This window comes from Urocampus carinirostris, chromosome 3 (assembly GCF_059441175.1).
Source record: "Urocampus carinirostris isolate Australia breed hairy pipefish chromosome 3, RoL_Ucar_1.0, whole genome shotgun sequence".
NCBI lineage: Eukaryota > Metazoa > Chordata > Actinopteri > Syngnathiformes > Syngnathidae > Urocampus > Urocampus carinirostris.
This window is the reverse complement of record NC_142351.1, coordinates 17,867,056-17,893,498: the sequence shown is the minus strand read 5'-3', so window position 1 is coordinate 17,893,498 and position 26,443 is coordinate 17,867,056.

Genomic DNA, 26,443 nt, shown 5'->3' with positions numbered 1-26,443 from the left:
GGAGTCCTTCATAATGTTGTTGGCTCTCGGTATGGCGACCCGGCAATGTCCTCCAAACTGGGCAAGAAGCAGCCAAAGACTTCATGTGCTGTGTTGTTGACTCCGTACAATTTTTCCTGTCGGCAGCCATGCTCCCAGCACACTACATCCTGATGCCAGAATGCTCTCCTCTGTGGCTCTGTAGAAGGACGCCATCAGTACCCATTCCAGGTTGTTTTTCCTGAACACTTTCATAAAATGGAATCGCTGCTGGGGCCTTCCCTAGCACAACGCTGGTGCTGGTCGACCAGGAGAAGTCATTGTAGATGTGCACACCAAGGAATCTGGGAGTAGTCTCTCTACACAGTCTCCATTGGTGATGACTGGGGCTGGATCCATGTTTTTCCTCCTGAAGTTGAGCATGACTTAGTTAGATTTCCTGGTGTTCATTGACTCTAGGACATTAATATGGTTGAATCACTACACTCAACTCCCTCAGCCTCCACAATTAAGAACCAAAAAACATCTTATGCTATGGACAGGTCACCAGTCGATCATGGGCGTATAGTGTATGCATATGTCCCTTGTGAATTGCAGTTTGTTGAGTCAACTTTCAAGTCCACAATATTGATAAAAGAACAAAATGCGAGTAATGCAGTCAAGTCAAGTCAAGTCATGTTTATTTGTATAGACCTGAATCACAAAGAGTCTCAAAGGGCTGCACAGATAAAAGACTATTGCAAACTACAGACTATTATGACACCATCCCCTCATCTAAAACCTACATGAGGGCAAATAATACACATATTATCCACATAAAATATAGGTTATTCATATGCTATAGAGTAGAAGTATGTTTTAAGCTTAGAGATTGTTGCAGATCTCAGGGGAAAGAGCATTCCACAGCACCGGGTCCCGAATGGAGAACACTCTCGAACCTGCGGATTTCTTCTTGGCTCTTGGGATCACTAGTAGACCAGCATTTTCAGAGCGAAGGCTCCGGACCGGAACATAGGGGGAAATTAAATTTGAAGGATATAAGGGAGCAAGTCCATACATGATTAGTCTTTATGTGATGTGACTCCTTTTCCAGGCTTTTGCTGTAATCTGCTGCTCATTAGTCAGTGAGTTGTACGTCCGCCCTTCTCCAGGAGCAACTGAAATTGTAGTGGCAAACAAATGAAGAACTCCGTCATCAAGCAATATTGGCTACCGATAACATATCAATGCAATCAAGTAATGGGCAGACCTCAGCCACAAACTATTTACACTCGGATTTCATGTTTAAGTTTGTATTTCATGTTCTTATCTGATGACCTTCAGGTTCAATGAATTTTGGAGGGCATTCCCTCATTGATGGTGTGAAAATGAAGCTTAAATATTTTGGCGCATGCTTTTTAAAAATGTGTCGAGTATTTAAATTGAAAGATGTGAAGAATATCTGACAAGACAACAATGTTCTCAAATGAACAGATAATTTATATAATAGATTTATTTGGTTGAGAAATTCCCGTCGAAATGGTGGGCAGGCATGCTGCATAACTTGATGATGTAGAAGGGTGCCGGAAACAAAGAAAATGGAAGTGGGGGGTGTTTATATGGCATTTCTGATAAATGACATGACACGGAAGGAACGTTTGTTAAGCGTTCCGCGGACACTGCGGCATGATCATTTTCTGTCACTGCCGCCTTTGAGCGTGTGACGAGCCACATGCTGACTTGGCGGTCTGTTTAAGAAAAAAAAAATGCCAGGCGAGCCCCTTTATCTAGCCACATGTTTCACGGCAATTGGACAATCAGCCAGTGCGGCGCAAAATCAATAGTATTGATCGTTCTGTATCTTCTCTATGATCCTACAGAAGGGAAATCCCTGATGACAAATTATATCTGCACCACTTTGTGATGGCTGCTAGGATATAAGTGATCTCTAAGGGCAGAGCCCGGAGATGCTCGAGGCTCTGTTACGGGAGAATCCGCTGGTCTACACCTTCTCACATCACAAACACTCACACGCATGCCAACGCGCATAAATACAAAAGCTGCCCACACAAGAAAAACAAGAAAACACCACAATTTTAAATATTAGGCCAGGATAGAGGAGCTATGAAATACCCAACGTTGGATAATGCACAAGACTGATGAGCAATTTTACTCTTTGTCAAGTCAAGTCATTTGGTATAGCCCTTAATCACAAGGAGTATTAAAAGGCTACACAGACCACAGATTATTGAAAACTACAGATTATTATTAAACCATCCCCAGATCTGAAACCTACATGAGGGCAAGGAAAAACTGAAAAACCTCAACATGAGGAAAATAAAGAAACCTGGAGAAGGGACCAGGCTGCAATGGATGATGTAATAACTATTATTACACTGATATTGTCAACATGAAATATAGTTCATTCATAAACTATAGAATAGAAGTGTGTTTTAAGCCTAGAATTAAACAGTTCCTCTGAGGTTGCAGATCGAATCTCAGGGGGCAGAGCATTCCACAACACCGGGGCCCAAATGGAGAACGCTCTCAAACCTGTGGTTCTCTTCTTGGCTCTTGGGATCACTTGTAGACCAGCATTTTCATAGCAAAGGTTTGGAACTGGAACATAGGGGGAAATTAAATCTGAAAGATATGAGGGAGCAAGTCCATGCATGATTTTGTATAATACCAACAGAACCTTAAAATCACATCTTAAGCTAACAGGGAGCCAATGCACGTTGGCTAAAACCGGGGTTACGTGATCAAACTTTTTTGTCTTAGTTAAAAGCCTCGCTGCAGCGTTTTGTACAAGCGCTTCTTGATTTTGGACTTCGGGAGACCGGAGAGTAGTGCATTACAGTAATCGAGACGGAAAGTAACAAACACATGAATTATAATCTCCGTATCCAACTGAGAAAGCATAGGGCGAATTTTAGCAACGTTGCGAAGATGGAAAAAAGCTGGTTTTGTAATATTCTTAACGTGTGTTTGGAAGGAAAAAAGAAATATTGATATATTCATGTTTTTGGAGCATGGGAGTAAATACCTGCAGAAAATACACTGCTACATGATTAATGTGTATAACATTCGAATATAACCAAAATTCGGACTCAACCCCAAAACGTCAGCGCCTATTTGCTAAATGTTTGATAACAGGAGTTTTTAATTGTATATTAAAGATAAACACTGCTTTAATTGCCGAATGGGCTTCCGATTACATCCGGGATTCTGGGGGTATATTCACAGGGTACTTGAGATTTCAAAGTATGTAATTTGAAAAATTTACATCAATCTTATCACAACAAAGTATTTTCAATTTTAACTTATTTATTTGAAACATAAATATAAAACTACAAAAATTATGAGATAAGTTTGCTTGTTTTACGTATAATTTCACAATGATGTAGGGCTGCAACTAACGATTATTGTAATAATCGCTGAATTGACTGATTATATTTATGATTAATCGATGAATCGGATTTTAAAAATTGATCATTTCTTCCTCTTTTCAATGATTGAAGTTTTAGACGGATAGAAGAATAGTGCACAAAACAACAGAATATTTTATAATATAAAACAATAAAAAGAGTTTGTCATATAGCCTAACAATAAGAAAAATAAATACAAATGAATGTTATACACAAGCATATGTGTGAAATAATTTTTTATAATGTTAAAACATTTGGCAACATCGATTTGTTGTTGCTTCCCTAAAATTATGGTAATAATTGTCTTATTACATTATCCATTTTAGTATAATTGTAACATTCTGTATCAAAAAATAATCACACTGAAACGATTTTCTCTGGTAAGTGGCAGATAAATTTAAAGATATGTATTTGACATAACTCAGACAGAAATATAGAAGAATAAGCAAAGATATTTCCTGTAAAAAAATAAAAGTATATGATCCTAAAAAGAAAATAGTTAGTTAGTTAGTTAGTTAAACAGATGTGTCAAAAGGTCCGATTGTAACATTGGTTAGTTAGTTAGTTAGTTAGTTAGTTAGTTAGTCAGTTAGTTAGGTGTGAAAAAATTCCTAATTGTAAAACTGGTTAGTTAGTTAGTCAGTCGGTCAATCAGTCAGTCAGTTGTGTCAGAATTCGCAATTGTCACACTGGTTAGTTAGTTAGTTAGTTAGTTAGTTAGTTAGTTAGTTAGTTAGTTAGTTAGTTAAATTGTCATGTCAAAATTTCTGATTGTCACACTGGTTAGTTAGTTAGTTAGTTAGTTAGTTAGTTAGTTAGTTAGTTAGTTAGTTAGTTAGGTAAATTGGCATGTAAACATTTCTGATTGTCACACTAGTTAGTTAGTTAGTTAGTTAGTTAGTTAGTTAGTTAGTTAGGTGTGAAAAAATTCCTGATTGTAACACTGGTTAGTTAGTTAGTCAGTCAGTCAGTCGGTCGGTCGGTCAGTCAGTCAGTTGTGTCATAATTCCCAACTGTCACACTGGTTAGTTAGTTAGTTAGTTAGTTAGTTAGTTAGTTAGTTAGTTAGTTAGTTAGTTAGTTAGTTAGTCAGTCAGTCAGTCAGTCAGTTAGTTAGTTAGTTAGTTAGTTAGCTAGTTAGTTAAATTGGCATGTCAAAATGTCTGATTGTCACACTAGTTAGTTAGTTAGTTAGTTAGTTAGTTAGTTAGTTAGTTAGTTAGTTAGTTAGTTAGTTAGTTAAACAGCTGTGTCAAAATTCCTAATTGAAACACTGGTTAATGGGCTCCTGGCTGAAATAAGCTTTCCCCTTGGGTACATTATTTATTTATTTTTTAACTCGATTTAGTCTACCAAATTTTCTCATTACCACAGACTTATTTCCTATAATCCCGCAACCAGGAGTAGACTCGGTGCAAACATGTCCCACTCACAGACGCCGTCGCATTTGAGAAGTGTGTGAGAAGTGTTGGTGAGGGTGCGGATAATGTTGGACATAATCCAACCGGTGAAAGAGGAGGCGGTGCAGCCAGCATCGTTTACACAGAGGCATATGCTCCCCCCTGAGCTCCTATCACACGCAGACATGAAGCACAGCCTAGCAACCTTTTAGCAGCCAGTCAGAGGAGGATAATCTTCGCCCCTCGCAGCACAATACAAGAGATTACGCTGAGAACATGTCAGTCCGCACTGGATAAGCTCTGCACATTATCGTGTCTCCATCCATTCATGTGTTCGCATGAGAAGGCCTTTTGGGGGGGTCGGAAGTAGGTGCACCGATCTTCTCCAGTGTGATATCTGCTAGAGCTGACATACATTTGTAACTAACGGACTCTTTGACCACCACTACAGTGCTACTGTGTTCATTGATTGTATTGTTTCTTCCTAAAGCTTTGATTGAGATTAATACAGTTGTACCGCTTCATACGAGCCCTTCTAAACACGAGAACTTTGGTATACATGAATCCTTGGTTTTCGTGATTAACAGGAACAAGAATAACCCCATAAAAACCCCCAAAGGTAAAACTTACCTCAAGATTATGTTATAACCGACTGAGAGTATACGAGTGTAACAAAATACCAACTATAGATCTACAAATAAAAACACAGATCATGAATGGGGTTAATAAGAATGAATGGTCTTTATAGTGGGCAGCACGGCGGCGTGGTGGTTAGCGCGTGGTCATGGGTTCAAATCCAGCTACCAAACTTCCTGTGCAGAGTTTGCATGTTCTCCCCGTGCTTGCGTGGATTTCCTCCGGGCACTCCGGTTTCCTCCCACATTCCAAAAACATGCATGTCAGGTTAATTGGCCGGTCCAAATTGTCCCTAGGTGTGAATGAGCGAGTGAATTGTCCGTCCCTGTGTGCCCTGCGACTGGCTGGCAACCAGTTCAGGGTGTCCCCTGCCCACTGCCCGAAGATGGCTGGCATGGGCTCCAGCACCCCCACGACCCTACTGAGGATAAGCGGTGCAGATAATGGATGGTCTTTATTGTCATTTTATACATGTAGCGGAAATTGCTTTAATTTCTTTGGAATTAAATTTGCTAATTACCAAATTAACCAGCAGGTGGTGCTGAAAATGTCACCAAAATTAATTTAAAATAGTCTAATTTATCTCTAGAGAAGTAAATGTAATGAAATGAAATGATCTGCATTTATATAGCGCTTTTCAAGTCAATGACTTCCCAAAGCGCTTTACAGTGTGCTTCACATTTCCCAATAGCGGCCTTGTATTGCAGCCATGTAAGAAGCTAACATGCATATTGGGGGTATTAGGGGTTCAGTGTCCTACCCAAGGACACTTCGACATGTAACACGGACGAGCCGGGATTCAAACTGGGATCCCTTGATCCCAAGATGAGCGCTCTACCTCCTGAACCACTGCCGCCCCCTTCAAATCTTCAAATCTTCAAAACATAAAGTTATCAATATTAATGGTCATAAAAACTGATAAAAATTAATCCAAAGAAAAATATAGACACAGAAAATATAGACACAACAGAATGCACATTTGTTTGAATCTAAACAAATTACGATTTGTTTAAATGGCAAGAAAACCGATAAAACAAAGAAAACACTGACAGGAGAAACTCGCGCGCTTTTCACTGATAACAAGGAGCTTGTTGCGAACAGGGCGAGGGGATTCCGCAGTGATTCAAAAAACTGATCAATAAGCCAGACTTTAAGAAAACTTCGATACGGCGGTCAAAATAAATGTGCATCTTATTAATATCAACTTAATACTGTATGTTTTATGTTTGATTACCATTTCAATGTGTTCTTAGTGTTCAGTAAGATGTGTTTTATAGCTGTTTATGATTCACTTGGATGCTTTTGTGTCAGAGCCCGAACAGACGAAGGACCCAAACGCGTAACATTTTCACACAAGCTTTATTTGACGGGAATGGGGGAGTCTTGCGCGTGAACACAAACGCCAGTGATTCGGCAATCGCTAGGCGGAAGAAGTGAGACAGAGAAGGCTGACGCAGGAAAACAGGAAGCCAGAGGGGGACGAGATCGAAACCAGACAGGACAAACGGGATCGATACCAGATGCAGGATACACGAGCAGATACCGGACAGGACAGAACAGACGAGATCAATACCTGATACTGGATACACGGGCAAGATACCGGACAGGACGGGACAGACGGGATCGGTACCAGATACTGGAGCAAGACACCGGACTGGATGGGAGGGACGGGACCGATACTGGATACTGGATACAACAGCAAGATACCAGACAGGACGGGACAGACAGGATGGATACTGGATACTGGATAGTGGACACTGGATACTGGAGCAAGATACCAGAAAGGGCAGGACAGACAGAATCAAGACTGATACACGAGCAAAATACCGGACAGGAAACGGCAGACGGAACCGATACCGGATACTGGATACACGAGCAAGATACCGGACAGGACGAGACAGACGGGGTCAATACCGGATACTGGAGACTGGAGCAAGATACCGGACAGGAAGAGACAGACTGGATCGATTCCGGATACTGGAGACTGAAGCAATATACCGGACAGGACGAGAAAGACGGGATCAATACCAGATACAGGATACACGAGCAGATAATGGACAGGATGGAACAGACGAGATCAGTAACTGATACTGGATACACGGGAAAGATACTGGACAGGATGGAAAAGACGGGATCAATACCGGATACTGGAGCAAGATACCGGACAGGACAGGTCGGACGGGACCGATACCGGATACTGGATACAACAGCAACATACCAGACAGGATGGGACAGACGGGATCGATACTGGATACTGGATACTGGATACTGGAGCAAGATACCAGAAAGGGCAGGACAGACAGAATCGATACTGGATACTGGATACACGAGCAAGATACCGTACAGGGCAGGACAGATGGAATCAATACCGGATACTGGATACACGTGCAAGATACCAGACAGGACGAGACAGACGGGGTCAATACCGAATACTGGAGACTGGAGCAAGATACCGGACAGGACGAGATAGGCGGGATCTATACTGAATACACGAGCAGGATACCGGACAGAGTCAAAATACAAATCTTGCAGGTGTAGAGGTTCGTTGACAGAGTGAATGAGAGCACTGAGTTTAAACAGGAGGGGAGTCAATCAGGCAACGAGTGGGCCCAAGTGAGGGCAATGGGCAACCGTGACATTTTGGGCGAACCGTAATAGATCAATTCGTTTGTAATTATTTCATATTGGGAAAAATCACTCAGGCAATTCGAGCTACGAGCACAATCCTAGAAGCTCGTATAAGGAGGTACCATTGTGTTCAACGAAAAACTGTCATTTAAATAGGATGCTTTGCTCACTCCGAACCAGAACACTCTCTGCATGCCTTTTTATTTTATGTCATGATGAGCCACCAAGATGAGACAAAGATCCATTGTTGTTTAGTTAAGCGGCCCACGGAAGAAGCATCTCGCTTAAATGAACGCATGAGCGGTCGCGCACTGCGGCAAAGGCGTGCTCTTTTTGACAAGCTGACTGCTCATCTTTTGACATTATCTACTGTAGCTCTCCATCAATCCATATATCCGTCTGTCTGAGAGAAGACACAAAGAAGAGCTGGAGTCAATGCAATTGGTTTCACGTAGAAAACGCCTCGTTTTAGATTAATCAACCAAGTTTTTGATAATGAGGTGAGCTAAAGGGAAGCTGTTAACTGGCTTGTGTGTAACATATGATTAATACCATGGTTTAATTCAGCTGAAATTTTAAAAATGGCCTCCCAGTGATCCAAATAACAGTTTGTCCATCCATCCATCCAATTATTTCGCTTATCCGGAGTCAGGTCGCGGGTGCATCAGCATCAGCAGGGAAGCACAGACCTCCCTATCCCCTGCCACTTCATCCAACTCATCCGACAGGATCCCGAGGGGTTCCCAAGCAAGCCTAGAGACGTAGTACCACCAACGTGTCCTGTGTCGACCAAGAGACCCGCTGCCGTTACCATACCTGTAACGAAGTGTTCCAGGAGGCATCGTTATCAGATGTCCGTGCCACCTCAACTGGCTCCTCTCAATGCGGAGGAGCCGCGGCTATACACTGAGTTCCTTCCGGATGACTGAGCTTCTCACATAACAGCTTGTATGTGGACAGTTGCAACAATACTGTTATCAAACAGTGTATCAGATGATGCTATAAGGAAATAAGAATACAGCTTCCAAGCTGATTTGCAGGTCATTTAACCATTTGGAAGCTGTAGTTCCTGTACCACTGAACACTGTCACTTAAGTGATCTCTCCCGTTTAAAAAAGAACAAAAAATGTCTTGTTAAAAAAAAGTAATATGACAATATTTTTAAAATTGTCCAAAACTTGACATCAAGTTACATTTTGCTGAGTTTCCGGCAATGCAAAATTATTTTTCTCTTTTGAATGAATTGACTCATGTACTATTGCAAAGGTTGAATGGCCTACAAACGTCGTTTGTTCTTACAATTCCTTCACAAGATATCCATTTCTTTTTATTTCCTGATGTATTTTGTCGCATAATATTAACATTTTGGGGGGCTTATTTAGTCGGTTGTAAGATACAGGACTGTACTTAATCACATTTTTTACTGGAAGTACAATGTTGGCAACAAGATTCACTAGATATAATTGGAAATTATTTGAATGCACCACAAACTTTTTCATCTTTTTTCCGTGTTTTTTTTCTACGTTTTTTTTAATTCCTTTAAAAAAAATCTCATTGTGTTTATTTTTTCTGAGCTGTTACTTTTTTCTTTTTGTTCTCTATTTACTTTTTTCCTACATTTCTATCCTTTCTTTTTTTCTGGCTTTTTTCTAAAGTTTTCCTTCCTTTTTTCTCTTCCTTTTGTTTCTTTTTTTCTCAGCTTTTCACTACTTTTTCATTTTGGTATTTTTTTCTTTTTTGTTCTATTCCCCCCTTCCTTTAAGTCATGTTGTGCATAATTTTACATAATATTTGGTCATGTTGGGATTAAAGAAGCAAAAACAACATGAAGAGCCGTTTAGGACACGAAAGAGCCGGTTCCTTTTAGTGAGCCGAGCCGAAGAAGCCGGTTCTCGACAAACTCTACTAACTTTACTAAACTTCGTTCTACTTCGACTCGACTTCAGAATACAGCACTTAGGACATAACGTCAGGGGAACCCGTGTATATTTACCTTCATGCACTGTAACTTTGACTTAAGTCGCTTCTTAATTAGTAATTTTGAGCCCTCATTTTTGTGCGCTGGCTAGATTTTCAGTGCACAATTGCACACGCTCGCAGCTTAGGGGGGAAATTGGTCACCAGTCCTGCTAAATTCAAGTCGAGAGTCAATGCTCATGTCTAAATGAACAGCAGGGACCTCATCTAGCTGTCTCTGAAAGGCGCTGCAGGTTTAAGAGCAGGGAATTGTGGACAATCGAAAATAAATCCTACATACGGTGTGTGTGTGTGTGTGTATATATATATATATATATATATATATATATATATATATATATATATATATATATATATATATATATATATATATATATATTAAAACCGTAGTCATTTCCGATTAAATTTGTTGTGAAATATTTTAGCAAAAAAATCGTATAAAATATGTCAAACTCGTAAGGGTTGACAGGTACGCAGCCATGTTACGATTGAATGGCTGAAAAATGAAACCCCTTGGACATCGTTTTACTGATGACACTATAATGAAACTTATATTGGAAAAATCTGAGAAGCCTAAAGAAAAATGGTGAGTTGCATTTTCTCAATCATATTTTCTTTCAGTTGTTGCACGGCATAAACGATTCAGTAGGCTACTTAACTACATTAAATCCTGGACTACTGAGAGTACCTGAATAAAGTCGCATGAACAAATTTAAGGAAGAAAACCAAAATTGTTTTTGTACAAGCCTCACCCGATTTAAAAGACAGACTGGAACGTCCATTTCTTACAATTAAAAAAAGCGGGGAAATATCGGGTTACAAAAAAATAACACATTGTAACAATCATGTGCGGACTGTGCCTTCAACTGTCAATCTTAAAAACTAGCGCACTAATTACTGTAAGTTTAAATTGGCATAAATATATATTCAGGAGTGCGACAAAAACCTTTTCCAAATAAACCTCAATATACGGACTAAAATGCAGAAGCCCCACAATCACAACAACCTGTACACATGCTGAGCCCTGCCACTGATTTTAAGCTCTCCCATCCGTTGCGCACTTGTCAAAGTGATAGTGAGGAGACTGAACATTACTAGTATTACAAAAGCTTTTAACGTTTGGTAACACTTATTGTATACTTAAATTGAACGAATCTTGAATTCAATATTACCTTGTACATGATAATTAGTGGGAAAAAGTAAAAATGTCAATCAATCACTCAAACATTTTTACAGCACCATTTTTTGCCTGTTATAGTTTTTATTCATCACTTAATTTTGCTCAATTTGCTGGAGCTGCAATCCCATTATCTTTAACAGGTATTTGGGAAGAAAAAAACTGCTTGCCTTAGTTGCGAGACCTTGCAACTCAATATTGATCCATATATTAGGCGCACTGTATTACAAGGAAAGCTTTTGAAAAAAATAAAGGCTTTTAGGTGCGCCTTATAATCGTAAAATTACGTTACTTTTTATTTCAGGAGATTAGCTTGTTATTTACTTAGCTTCAGCTAACTGTCAGTGTGTAACCTAAATGCCAACAATATCCTTGTAAACACGGCATAGGTCGAAGGTACGCATTGCAAACAATCGTTGGCCATACAATCAAATTAAATTATTAAGTACATTTAATTATTCATTTTTCTTTTTCTTTTTTTATGCCCAATGATTGTTTGCAATGAGTGTCAATGTTTTTTTTTATTTTTGTCCTAAGCAATGTTTAAAGGCTACCATTAGCATTTAGGCTACACACAAACAGCTGAAGCTGAGAAAATAACCAAATACTTTGCCGGTATGATAAATAATATGGACTCAATAGCAACAATCATACATTTTTAATTTCTCTTACTTGATATGAAGTGTGCGCTGCAAATCGAGTGTCTCGGTCCAATGTTTTCGCTTATATGCGCAACTCTATTATTTTTTTATTTTGATGAGTGGTGTCCGCTGTGATCCTGTAAAACTTCAATTCATGATCACTAACATATTTTCTCTAATTACGTCACACAAACACACAACATGACGACAACTAGCAGCTACGACAGAGTTATTTTCCTCTGTCTTATGACCAGCGCAAGTATCCTTCTGCCTCCAGGCTAAGCTCCGCCCACTGGATACATCTCTATGTTTGCAAACAAATTAAAGGTTCTATAATCAAAGTGATTAAAGAGATGCAATCACAACTAAATTGCTGGGGAATACAGGTACTCTACAGGTATAACCAATAGTGCAGAATCAAGTGCATGCGTGGAAAGTGCATGCACAAATTGTACCGAGCGTTGAGCAGTCTCGAACGGTCTCTAGTGGTAGCCTCAGGGACTGCTTGTGAACTGGATTTCTCATGAATATTTTCGTTAACTGGAAGAGTACAGTAGATTTTTGTGTAGAAATCGTATATCGAAATTCTTGTTTATAGAGGTGCTCGTATAAAGAGGTACCACTGTATGGAGAAGAAAAGCCTTGTCAGTCGGCTCTTCATTCAAGGGGCAGAAAAACAAGGAGTCTTCAGTCAAAAGCCTGCAGCTGATCAATATGCTAACTCGGGAAATGCTAAAACGAAGGGGGTCTGCTTGACTAAGATGGATAGATTTGCACCGTCCGTGAAATGTCACTGATTCAGTGGAGGATGTCACCTCAGGATTGCTCGTCCGTGTGATACGCCTGACACATCAGTTGGTGGGGGTGGCGATGGTGGGTATGGCGATGGTGGGGATGGTGGAGAGCCGTTGGAAACAGCGAAGTGGCGTTGTGCCACACTCTCTTCCTGTCAGAGCAGACAGATGACAACGACCACCACCGCCGGCCCGGTGGGACTCAGGTAAAAATCACAGCAATTAAAAAATGGATGAGTTGCAATCTGCATTGTGTGAGGTTGGGCTGGTTCATGACTCAACGTAAAATCATTACGTTCAAGTGAGAGATGTCAATCAGGGAGTCATGCCAGTACTCTGAAATGCAAAACATCCGGCTTGATCGGACCCATATATGCAAACGATCAATTAGTTTTCTTTTCATTTTTTAGTCACAATTGTGTTAAATGTGGTGTGCGTCATTTGATGTGTCCTTAAAAATTGGAATGTACAGTATTTTTTCTCTTTAGTATGTGCTAACTTTTTTTTTCCCCTGTGCCTATCTGCTTTTAACTTTATTTCAGCATAGCTGATCGGCACGGAACACATTAGGTAGGAGGATGGGGTGTGGTGGAGAGTAACTTCATGCTCATCAGCTCAGTAGCCTAGATGGTAGGGCGCCCGGTTTGAGACTGGGAGGTCGCTGGTTCGCGCCTCGGCCGAGTCATTCCTAAGACTTATAACATTGGTAAAATGGCGGCGCCCTCTGTTGGCTGCGGCTGCATCGGCTCGCTACAACGGGTCAGGTGTATCGACATTTCGTTCTGTGTACATTGTTACAAAGAATGACAATACGAAGGAAATTATTATTATTATTATTATTATCTCCATGTGTTTTTTGATTCTTTTTGATTGTGTAATATAAAAATGGTGAAAGTATGAAAAGGCCTGTTTCAACCCCAAGAAAGATGAAAAAAAGATTGTATTCCCGTTTATGCACATACTTGTACGCGCAACGTAAGGAACTTGACACATGCCGCAATGAAGACCGATGTCCAACAGAAGCTCAGATGACAAGTTAATGCTTAGCTTAGTTTACCTAAATGGTATACTTTAGAATACAAACTTGAAGCCCACATGCCTTTTTTGGCCTGCAAGATGATAATTTGGGGCTTGACAGAGGCTGCAACGATGACACAAGCCAGGAGATGGCGGCAGCAGGTAAAATGAATTCCATACTGTTCCTTTGAATTCAATACAAACTATTATGCATCCACACATTATGATAAATCATGATCATATCTTAACTGCTGCCTTATAATTATCCATAATATTACTATTACCTTACTTGGAATGGTTATTCACTAGAAATGATGAATTATGTTCGCAAATATGGTTCCTAATGACTCCCCAAGCATGTAGACCTGGAGGACATTTGTCACATTCATCTGCCGCCCTTCCCAGCATCCTTGCTCAGGATTTCACTGATACTATGACGAAAGCTGGGCCATTTTCCATAGATAATGTCATTGCCATAGTGAAAGGAGCCATAAAGATGGCAATAAAGGCTTTAATTTTATTGCCTTCTGCAAGAATTGGTCTCCTTCTCAGGCCGTATTTTCTTATGGCCCGAGGCTGTCACTCCAAGGGGGCTTTTCTCTTTCTTATTGTTCTCTATTTTGCAAAAAAAGGTGGGCACTGATGACACGGGGCTGTTTTGAGCTGATCAGATTCCACTCCTTTAGGGGCCGGTCACATAGCCGTTTGCGGCTGAATCACGGCTAAAATTTTGCGTTTTTTTTTTGCCCGTGGTTGCCCGGGATGGAAAATGCGCAAAATTGGCTAACCCGCCGTTAATCGGTGGTATGCCCGCAAAACAGACGCCGGCGACTGTTCCGCTTCCTCATCGCGTCATTTCTGCTTCATTTTCTCGTGTGGACCACGGGTATAAAAGCTCCCGAGCCGGTGTTGTGCCCAAATCCGACTCCTACGCAATACCCAAACCGCCCCACCCCCTCGCGTGACTTTTTCATCCAAGTTAACAAACGCATTTTGTAGAATACGATCGCTCTTTATTGTTTAAATAAACGCGTTATATAGACTAGGATATCCAAATTGTTATAATTAGCTCGCTTTATAGTTTTAATAAGCGTTTTATATAGAATACGATCGCTTTCGTTGGAAGCGCAGCAGAATGCGCGTTCACGCGAGGGGGGGGAGGATTTTATATACGGTGTGCATTACTGTTCTGTACGTTCACAACAAAAACAAAGACGGAGTGGAATGAGTTGTATTACATATCCAACAGATGGAAGACGGTGTGGTTTTAGTTATATGTTCGCCATTACATTCCCTAATAGTGAGATAAAACGAGGTAAACGTGGTTGTAAGCGAGGGGATGCTTATCTCGGCACCGGGCTGTAGCAATCATAACCGTACAAGACACAGTCCTGTGAAAATCAAGATTTCAAGCTATGGCATCATTTTAATTTCATTATCTCGATAAGAAATGCATAGAATTAAAAATGGATTGAGACGAGATCACTACGCTAACGGGGGGGGGGGGGGGTCTAAGGGTGATTGTTCTATCTTCTTTATTGATTATCCTTTATCAATCAGTTCATAATATGCTACAAAGCTTAGGAGCAGGGACTCTTACTTTTTGGTTTGAACAAATTTATTGACACTAATAACAGAAAAACAATCATGACAATCTCAACAGCAATTAAGCACATTCACAATATTATATTTCAATATGACTTTTTTAACAGCAAGCACAATGTGAGGTTTGAACAACCCTTCTCGAAAATCTTAATAGCAATCAAGCATATTCACTATTTTCATTATATAACATCTTTGTTAGTGTCAATAGATCCGTCCAGGCCAAAAGTCGATTATTTTTGGTCTGTGGTTTGAACAAATTTATTGACACTAAAAACAAAAAACAATCATGACAATCTCAACAGCAATTAAGCACATTCACAATATTATATTCCAATATTACGTTTTTAACAGCAAACACAAAGTGAGGTTTGAACAAACCTTCTCGAAAATCTTATTAGGAATCAAGCATATTCACAATTTCATTATATAACATCTTTGTTAGTGTCAATAGATCCGTCCAGGCCAAAGTCGATTGTCCTCGGTCTGAACAAATCCACCGACACCAACAGCAGCAAAACAAACACGACAATCTCAACAATATCTGACAATATGACGTGACGATATGACGTTTAAACATTTTTTCCTGACATTTTCAACATCAATTAAACAATTTCAGAGTTATTTTCTTTTAACAGTAGTTAACCAGCGTGTAAAAGGCAATACTATTGTGCAAGGGCATAGCTCTGCCATCCCACCCTCCCAAGCAGCATTCTTCCAGTCCTCTGTGTGGGTCCTCTCCCTTCTGCGTGGGTCCTCTCCCTTCTGGGTTCCACAACCCAGGCCGTTGCTGCCGGGACTCCCACAGTGTAGCTCCGGCTCCCCCCTCCGGGTGGGTGCAGACGAGTCTTCTTTATGGCTGCGTCCTAGGCCCGCCGCTCGCAGATTGTATGGTAACACACATTGCTGTAAGTTAGATTTCGTATTGAGTGCACCTTCTTCCACAAACAGGACAGCTACCGGCGTGTGGTGCTGTGAGACGCCACCCAGCGTCCACCCGGAAGTAAAAAAAAATTTGCTTCCTCTTCCTAATTTGTGTGTAAACAATCTATACTGTCTATGTCTATACTATCTAAGAAAGGCGAAAGAAATTTGACGTTTTTATTGTTTAACATCTCGTGCATCCATTCAATATGGTTGATGTAAAGTGTAAAGAAGAGGCGAGCCGTTTCTTTTTAAATGAAAGTGGAATAAGAAAGCTTAATGCAGTTGGGAAAATGGTCGGAACGCTTTTTTTCGGCCTCCTTTTACCACAGAGGAGGACCGATTGAAGCGCATCTTCCAAAAGTAAGTTAAACTCAACTTTATTCTCATTATAGAACATATTAAAATGGTGAAACGTTTATTTTTTAGTACAGATCAATACAGGTTACTTATACAAGCCTTAAACATGCTTATATAAACCTTAAACATACAAAATATATTACTGAAGTAACTTAAGAACAAATTTAATTTACAAACGATTGTCCAGAATCTCGTTCGTAAGTAGGGCAGCGTCAGTATGTCCTGTCCTCGGAAATTATACCGGCTTTGGCAAAAGCTCAAAAAGTGCCATCAGATACGTTAACCCAAGCATATACAATGAGCCTGGAATGATAGCAGACGCCATTTTCAGAGATACTTAAAGTTGGGTTGATCACAAATGTGTGACCATTCAAAAGAGTGTTTTTGCGATTATTGTGCGTTATCAAAGGTTTTCTGCAGTGATGCAGAAAAGGCTGATTTACTTGAGAAGTAATGCGCACCAAAAGAAGACAGCATGCTGATGCAAAAGATATTATTTTGTAGTGATTGCAAGCATAGCACTTTCACTGCTGTTGGTGTGACACCAGTCACTAAACATGAAATGCTGATCGTCAGCTTGGAGCTTGAGATGGGCATGCGTAGATTCACTGTTCAACAGTGATGGTCAGGGTTGGGTAGGGTTACTTTAACTTGATTACTTTCAATTACTTTTGGATTACTCCAATACCAAATATGCTAATAAAAGACAAAAGAAACTAAATATGAATAAAATTACTAAATTTTGTGCAGGCTTGGGGAGTAACGGAATACATGGAACGGAAAAAATGATGTTGGCAAGCTGTTTGGATTTATTTTCATTTTGTTTCTGTCGCATTTTATGTTAGTTTTGCTGGAGATCAAAGAGCTCAAAGCCAGGAGAGAAAGCTTACCACGTGTTGTGATTCATAATTGCATTCATATTTAGTTTCTTTTGTCTTTTATTAGCATATTTGGTATTGGAGTAATCCAAAAGTAATTGAAAGTAATTAAGTTAAAGTAACCCTACCCAACCCTGGTGATGGTGATCCGAGAAAGAATCGAGATGTTCTGCATCACAAACACACTTGTTCTTTGAACCAATGCCCTTGATTGCCCCTTCAATGCTCTCATGGTCTCCTCTACGTCACACAACAAGAACACAAACATACACACACACAGGGAGCACCGCACTACGAGACATTTTAGTACAAAAAACAAACATGCCATGGCAACGGATAGTTCATTTATAAATCACATGTTTTACACTTAATAGCCTCAATAGCCTTTTGGTTAATCGAGACCTTTTATAGATTCCATGTACTGTTTAACTTAACATTGAAACAAAAATAAATGTTCCGTGTATTACTTTACACAAATGAAAGAAAAATTTAGATGAAAACATAAGATTGATGATAAAAGTTTGAAATTGATAAAAATGTATATCAAAGGCACAGTGTGTTAGTCTTAGTGGTACAAAAACTGTCACGAAACGGAACGGGACTGTCTTGAAACGGGTCGGGAAGCAAAAAGTTAGAACTCATTTGCGTAGACGATCTGTCACTTTATTTGAGAAAGAAAAGTTGTCCAACACACAAACGGACCAAAAACAAAACAAAGCAGGCTCAAATGCGGGCAAAACTACAGACTAGGCATTTAACGGGATTAAACAGAACTTGTCGGAATCACACAGAATGTTACACCGAAGTGCAACAAAGTCCAACAAGCACAACAAGCATAAACAGGTTCAAACAGGTGTAAACAACGATCTGGCAAAGGGCAGTTCCAAAAAGCGCGTTTAAGTACCCATAGGAGTAATCAGGAAATGCAGGTCAGCCGGTGTCAAGGGGCGGGGCCAGCTGGGCGCCATGACAACCGTGCAGGACATGACAAAAACTGCCATTAAGTAAAAAAAAAAATCATGTATTTGAGAACTGGGCAAATAGACATGAACTATTATACCAATGTTCATTTTTAGAAAAAAAAATCATTGGTGGAGAATGTTAACCCATTTTGTAACAATGACAATAAAGGTATATTCTATTCTATTCTATAAGGTCGCCGCCATGTTTTTCTGACATCTTGCTTCGTACTGTGGCACTGTTTTTTGTTCGCATTAGACAACACTGCCATCTAGTGGTCAAATAGTACACACTGGAGCTTTAATACATACTGTACCAAGCGGTACATTCTTCCAAAGTAACATTAAATATTTGTCATCGGGTTGTGAGAGCTGCCATGGCTCGCACCTTTTGATGACATCATAATACCAAAAAAACCTGATAGGGGAAAAAAAATGTGTTCGCTTCTCATTAATCAGCCATTTGAACGGTTCTGGTATTAACAATAGCTATTTTTTCCACCTTCCCTGTTTACTTTTGTTATACTTTTATCATCGGTGTTCCGGCCATGAAGTGCCTTATGCTGGAGGAAACGAGGCGGGTAGAGGGAAGGGGGTTTGTGGGAAAGAGTGACAATGTGGATTTGTGGATTTATTTTACTCTTGAAAATGTCAAAAGTGAGAATAGGGCTGTTTCAAATACACTCCAAATGCCAACTCAAACCCCCAAACAGAACAAAAAGGAAGTTTATTCGAGTGCATATAAGAATTTTACATACTTGCACGTGCAACAAAGAGAACTGCGATAATGATTTCTGCCAGAAAACGGCTTCAACATGTAGAATATTTTGACCGGTCAATTACCCACCTTTAAGTAGTTTATTACTTAGAGTAATTTACTAGTTATTTCGTTTTGTCTCTGTTTTGCTAAATTGTTTTCTTTTATCAGTTAATTTGTTGGATAGTTTATTAAATAATAAGTTAGCTATAGAAATTATTAGTTTACTGGTTCTTTTGTTTGCTCATTTGTCTGCTTAGTGGTCAACAAATATAGATAGATAGATAGATAGATAGATAGATAGATAGATAGATAGATAGATAGATAGATAGATAGATAGATAGATAGATAGATAGATAGATAGATAGATAGATAGATAGATAGATAGATAGATAGATAGATAGATAGATAGATACTTTATTCTTCCCCGTAGTCAATTATGTCAATTAGTTAATTTTCAATAATCCCTAGCCACTCTACACAGTAAAACAGGCCAACAACGGTTTTCTCCATTTTTCAAGCACAGACTATAGATTCAACCACCCTCTAAAAAACCTTCCAAAAGGCAGTATACGTAGAGTGAAGGTCTGTCCGTTTATTTATAATCCCCACCATAATGAATTATGAATGGACTGAATGAGACACACTTTAGTCCCTTTTTTCTTTCTTTTTTATCTCAGGAAGCCCTCAGACACCAAAAATGATGGAGTGCTTGAGCTGAGAGGTAAAACTATTAATAGGCTCGTCCACCTCAAACTGTCACCTCCATCCCAGTGCTCTTGCACCCTTGACAATGAACACCTTTCAGGGGGCAGCCCATATAACTTTCTCATATGTTGAGGTGCACCTATAGGAATTACTAGCCACGGGACAACAAAGATTTGATGTTTTTAATGTAATGCATTGTAACAATGATGGCACTGGCTCGTGACAGATTATTCAAAGCAGAATTTAGGAGAATGTGTTAATTTACCTCCTCCTCCCTCGCATCATGTCCTATCTTAAAGGGTCCAAGCGTGAACACGAACTACAGCAACAGTAACAGACATTACAGTATTTGCAGTACCTTTCATCTACCCTTGTTTGCGTATTTCCAAGTAAAGTGATCAATTGTAGAATTTACCAGGTATCAATTAGGAATATGGAGAAGGGCTTGATTTTAAACTGCAGAGTTGTGGATGCACGGAGCATTTTATTTACATCATTTTTTTGTTTTGAGAATATTTTCTAATTATTTGTTATGGCACAGTGGAAATTCATTATCTTCCAGGCATACTTTTTAAGGCCATTTTTGTGCACAAATATATATATATATATATATATATATATATATATATATATATATATATATATATATATATATATATATATATATATATATATATATATATATATATATATACATGAAGGTTACACAAAAAAGTATGATATTTTTTCAACAAATCTTAAAAGAGCACCGCAACATGAGACAAATACATGTTACAATTGGATTACTGCACAAAAAACACAAAACGAGAAGCACATAATAAATACATTTACCTTTCAATAACTGGGGACACGAAGAGCATGTTAGGATTCACGGCATATGCACCGTTTGCCAGGTAGAACTCTGATAGATATGTTAGTATCCTTCACAAAAAACATTATCATATCATAGAAAAAAGTCTAAAAACAGACATACAGTTATACAGTACAAGTGAGAGACAAGTTTGGCAGTTTTTTATAAACTCTGATATCCCCTACCATCTCCAAATATCTAAATGTAATACACATTAAAGCTCGCAGGCTGTATTGCATAATCAGCAATGATGATATAACAAAAGGCTTGCAATATTTCAGTTGATTTTCATTGAACCTATGATGTATGACATTTTTGTTTTAATAATTGCAATCCAGGAAACAAATAACCATAACTAATTTTAATATTTTCAGACACTCAGGTAGTTGGAAATTTAAAGGTAGGGAATTTGGGGATGCAAATTATTCCTCAGAAAAGTTATGTCAGGAAAAAAGTCAGACTACCGGCTGCATTCCTCATTTGATCATTTATTAGGCTGCACTATTTTTAAAGGGAGTAAATGGCAGCCCCTTTTTGTCAAATCTAACAAGGGAATAGCTCTCAGGTGCTCAAAAGCACCATAACTCATCTCGGTGACCTTTCAAGCAGGAATTAAGGCGCGTTCATCCCTGCTCAGGTGCTCACTGAAGTCCATTAGCATTTTTAAAAAGTGCTATGGTGTGTAAAGAAAAAGCAGGAGTCTTTCAATAATAGACCCAGTGAACTTTAACGTGTTCACTAAATGATGAAAAATGACCGGATGGAAGGTTATTATAGCATTTCTACAGCTGGGGTCGCACTTTAATTTTAAGTTGGCCAACAAGCAGATATTCTGCCATAATTATAAGTATTAATATGAAAAAATAGGTAGAACGATGAATCTCAAAAAAGACTATAGCACTGGCAGATGTGTTTGATTATTTTAATGCAGTGTGTCATAATTTTAAAATGTGCTTTACTGTCATGATGACTGATTAGTATCCCCTGTGCCTACTCATTTACTCATCAGCCGCTGCGGACTACCTGATTGGTTCCCTGTCCTCGCTAAGCCCAGTCCTTTCACTCTCCTGTCGTCAGTCCGTCAGCGAACTTCTGTTTCTACAAGGCAAGCACTTTGACTCCGACTCCCGTCCTGATCTGCCCATTTGTGTCCGGCCACGACCTGTTTTTGACCCCGGCCACGTTTTTGCTCTCCTGTCCCGGCTATCGTCCCATTTTTATCCGTCCTTGACACTGCCATCTCCCGCTCCGGAAGATCCACCGTATTCGGAACATGATCCGATTGTGTGAGCGGCTTGCTTCCCGCATCCAGTGAGCACCGGATTGCGGGTGCTGCCCTTCCTATCAATAAACTTGTGGTTAACGCTACGCATTTGGGGTTAGATTCCGTTCTGGTCGTGACATTAAGTTGTTTTTTCTCATAAAAATAATATCTTTCATAATTTTCGCTATTTTGGTTTAAATTCCATCCATCATCTGCACCGCTTATCCTCAGTAGGGGCAGTAGCCCATCCCAGCTACCTTCAGGCAGTGGGCATGGGACACCCCAAACTGGTTGCCAGCCAATCGCAGGGCACACAGGGACAGACAACTCACTCGCTCATTCACACCTAGGGACAATTTGGACCGGTCAATTAACCTGACATGCATGTTTTTGGAATGTGGGAGAAAACTGGAGTGCCCGGAGGAAACCCACGCTAGCACGGGGAGAACATGCAAACTCCGCACAGGAATGTTTGATCTCACGACCTCGGAGCTGTGCCACACACACGCTAACCACTGCCCCACCGTGCTGCCTTTGTTTTAAGTTATCTGCAAAAAAATGTACATTTAATTTCACCTGCTACATAAAATACTTTTCCTTATTTTACGTATGATTTTTCATAATTTATTGTAGAAATAAGAAAAAAAAAATCTTAACATAAGAAATTAAAATATTAAAATTTGTGTTTTAATGTTTTAATGAAATTCATGAAATTCAGAGTAAAACCCCCAATATACACAGACAAAAAAATGAAGAGCAGCAAAGGAATAAGTCAATGAAAACATAACCTCTTCTTATTGCTTTATCCCTGAAGCACAAAGCATCACATTTAACAATAGGGCCTCCAACACAATGTTTAGTTCCTCCTTCATCATCGCAATCCAATTCAACATGGGTCTCCTTCTGGGAAATTACAGAGCCTAACCCCACCCGTGTCTAACACTATATTAAACAAATCAGGGTGGGATTTCGGGCACAAGTAGGGCATCCGACCTTCAGAGCCACTCTGTATTTTTGAGGCTTCTAAATAATTCATAGAGAAAAACAAAACACAACAAATACCTTGAGACATGCGCTGCCTGCTAAGTTAATCCCGCCCAAAATGAGATGGAGCAGGATACTGCGGTTCAAATTGAAGCAATAGTGTGATATTAAGGTGTGAAAGGGTGGAAACACGGCAAGAAATTACGAAATGCCAGGGGGAGTGACGGAACCACGCGGACAAAGACGACAAAAATAAATTTTCATTTTCCCTGCTCTTAGTATGGGCAAATTAATTTCGTATGAATTGAAAGTAACTATCTATCTATCTATCCTGGTCATATCCCTCGAGAGGGGTGACCGACAGCAAGACAAACACATACACAAAAACAAAGAAAATTAAAAAAAGGGAAAAAGTAGCAAAAAACACACACAAAGATTTTTTGGGACTATGGCCAACCCAAATGCCCAAACACCCAAACGAGTTAAGCGCCTCGGCACCCAAGTTGGTCATGCTTTCGTCCCTCCAGATGAAACGGGACACAAGAAAGCTTCCATGTCACTCAGGTCAGGGTGACACAACACACTCTTCTTTTCAACAGCAGGGTCTGACAGCTTTCAATGGTTTACCCCTGACACATCATACAGGTGCCCTGCCTATCCCTTAGAACACATCCAAACTGTAACACAGATGTAAAAAGAAAAAACCATCTCGGGTTAGGCAGGTGAACTAGTTCTTGGTTGTTAGCAGGGATTTCAGGTCCTTTGTTTAGTGCACTATTTTACAAGTATTCATGACACTGCTAGCTTAGTACATGAATCTTGGTCGGTCACAGAACATCTCCAGCTTCATCTTTGCCACACAAGGACTATCGATGAGATATCCTAAAGCTGTTGTTTTTTTTCAAATATTTTCGTTATACTCTAAAACTCAATGTTTATGTCCTGCTGAGAGATCAACAACGTCTGGCATACATTTTGGACCAGGATTTATTTTTGCATTCTAACATTGGTTTATCTATAAATCTTGACTTCTAATATACTACTCCAGAGCATGACCATTAAGGTGAATAAAGAAATAATATTGACCAAGTTGAGCGTTGCTTTGTTTTTATTTTCAAAAATGTATGATGCTTTTATTACAAAGAGTTTGTGTCATCAGATCACAGATGGTTTGCTTTCAAAGTCTTCCAATTCTGTAAAAATGTATAGACTAGATATTACATTACAACTAGGGGGTGCAACTCTGTAACTAAGAGACTAGTGTCATGATTACTAACTCAGATCACCTGGAGCAATCATGTGGCGCCTGGGTGGGCGCCTTCTGATTGGCTGGCACTCCTCTCTTAAGCGCCCTGCGCCCTGAGTGGAGTGTCAGAGCGTACATTCTTGTAACTCTGTGTGTTTCTCCCGATATCCCCTTCGTTTAGAACTCTACTTACCTGATTTTTGCCTGCTTCCGATCCGACCTGTTTCCGTCCCACATTTTGTTCTCTTCTCCAGCCCCGGTAAACACGACCTGCCTGATTTCTGCACTACGATTAACGACTCATTCTGAAGTTATCTCCCCGGCGCCGCTGCTGAAGTCTGACGGTCATCACGTCTCCAGCAAGCCCTGAACGCTTCCTTAATAAAAGACTAAAACGAATGCTCTGGGGTCCACTGGTCGGTTCTGGTTATCTGATAACTAGAGGGACGACCAGCTGATACGGGTACCCTGTTGGGAAGTGACGGATTTTCTCGCCGCTCTTTTACTGATTTCAGGTTGTAAAAACACAGGATACAGATTGTGGCATCAAACTCAGTAAAGCTTTGTGATGTGAAGTCGTGACTCTTGCGCTTGAACTCCTGTCTGGAGGTTTTAATAGTAATGCAAAACTTCTGGGCCGCTCTCCTTTGCCTTTTTTTCCTCTCTCTTCCATGTTCCCTGTGTTAGAACCGAGCTGTTTGAGCCCAAGCTCCACCCCTTTTAAAGGGGCAGCGTCACAAACCCGGCAGATTGCTATTTTAAACAAACCGGCGGCTGTGTGATCGGCCATGGACCCCAAAGGTAAAAGGAGAAAAATCACTGCACATAAATCAAACTTAAACTGTATTAATGTGACTTTATTTACTTGACCTTTGTAAAAAGCTCCTGTTTTATTTTATTTTTTATAAATGCATGCTCCATTTTATTGGACTCTTTCTGTTGCCCAGAAAGGAGGATGTTTCATTTTCTTGACTTTTTAAATCATCAAAATAAAAATGACATAATTAATTAGATTTCTTCATTGCATTTTGCACATACGCATTCAATGATATTGCAATAAAGTTAAACTTGAGGCAGTGTCTGTCACAATTTCCCATTGCCCTCACCTGTGCCTGCTCGTTTGGCGCCAGCTGTTGCTTGTTGCCTGATTGTTTCCCCTCCAATTTAAACTCAGTACTCCATCCACTCCTTGTCAGTCTGTCAGCATACGCAGGGCAAGCACTATTTGACTCTGGCTCCCATCTGTCCCGTCCTCACCTGTATTCTGCTTGTTTGTCCCTGATTTCCCCATCATCTCCGGCTATTTGACCCATTTTTGCCCAGCGACCACGCTCATACATCCCGCTCCGGCTACTTGACCCGTTTTTGCACATCGACCACTCGTTTCCGCATTCCAGCCACACTCCGATCCCGTGAGCTCCTTGCTCCTCCTGCCCAACGAGCACCGGATCGCTGTTATTTGTTTCTCCACACCTGACTTCCTCGAAACTTCAATAAAGCATTGTGTAAAACGTTACGCGTTTGGGTCTACCATCTAATCTGGTTCTGACAGTATCATACAACAGAGTGGTCACAAGGTGCATTATTCTCCACAGGATATGCTGCATCCAACTTGGTCATTTTGATAGTAGGCTAATATTGCTAATATACATACATACAACATTTGTTACGTGTCACGGGACCGGGCCAGATCAGAGGCAGGAGGCAGGAAGGATGAACTCAATCGCGTAACGACCAGTTACTTTTATTTAGCAAAATAAAAGTTGTCCAACACTCAGGGACAAAACAAAACAAAAACAGGCTTACAGGCAAACAGGAACTCAAACAAAACAGGCTTTTACTCAGAACGGGCAAACACAGGTTTCCACAAGTCAAACAGAACAGATTAATGCAGAATAGAAAACGCAATGAACCAGCAACCGGCAATACCCACAACCCGCCCTTAAGAAGCACACACGCAAATTAGACGATCTGCTATAGCCGGTGCCCAGGGGGCGGGTCCAGCCGGTCGCCATGGCGACCATGCTGGACATGACAGAGCCCCCCCTTTAAGGGACAGCTCCTGAGGTCCCAAAAAGAAAATAAATACCTCGCACCCCGGAATGGGTCGACGCTCCTGATAAGGGCAACCCCGCTCCCTCCTCCGAACATGCACGAACGGGGAGAGGCAGGTGCCGTCGGCGTCGGACAGATCGGACTTGGTGCTCGGCAGGGGGGGTCGGACAGGCAATCGGCAGCGGAGTCGGACAGGCGAT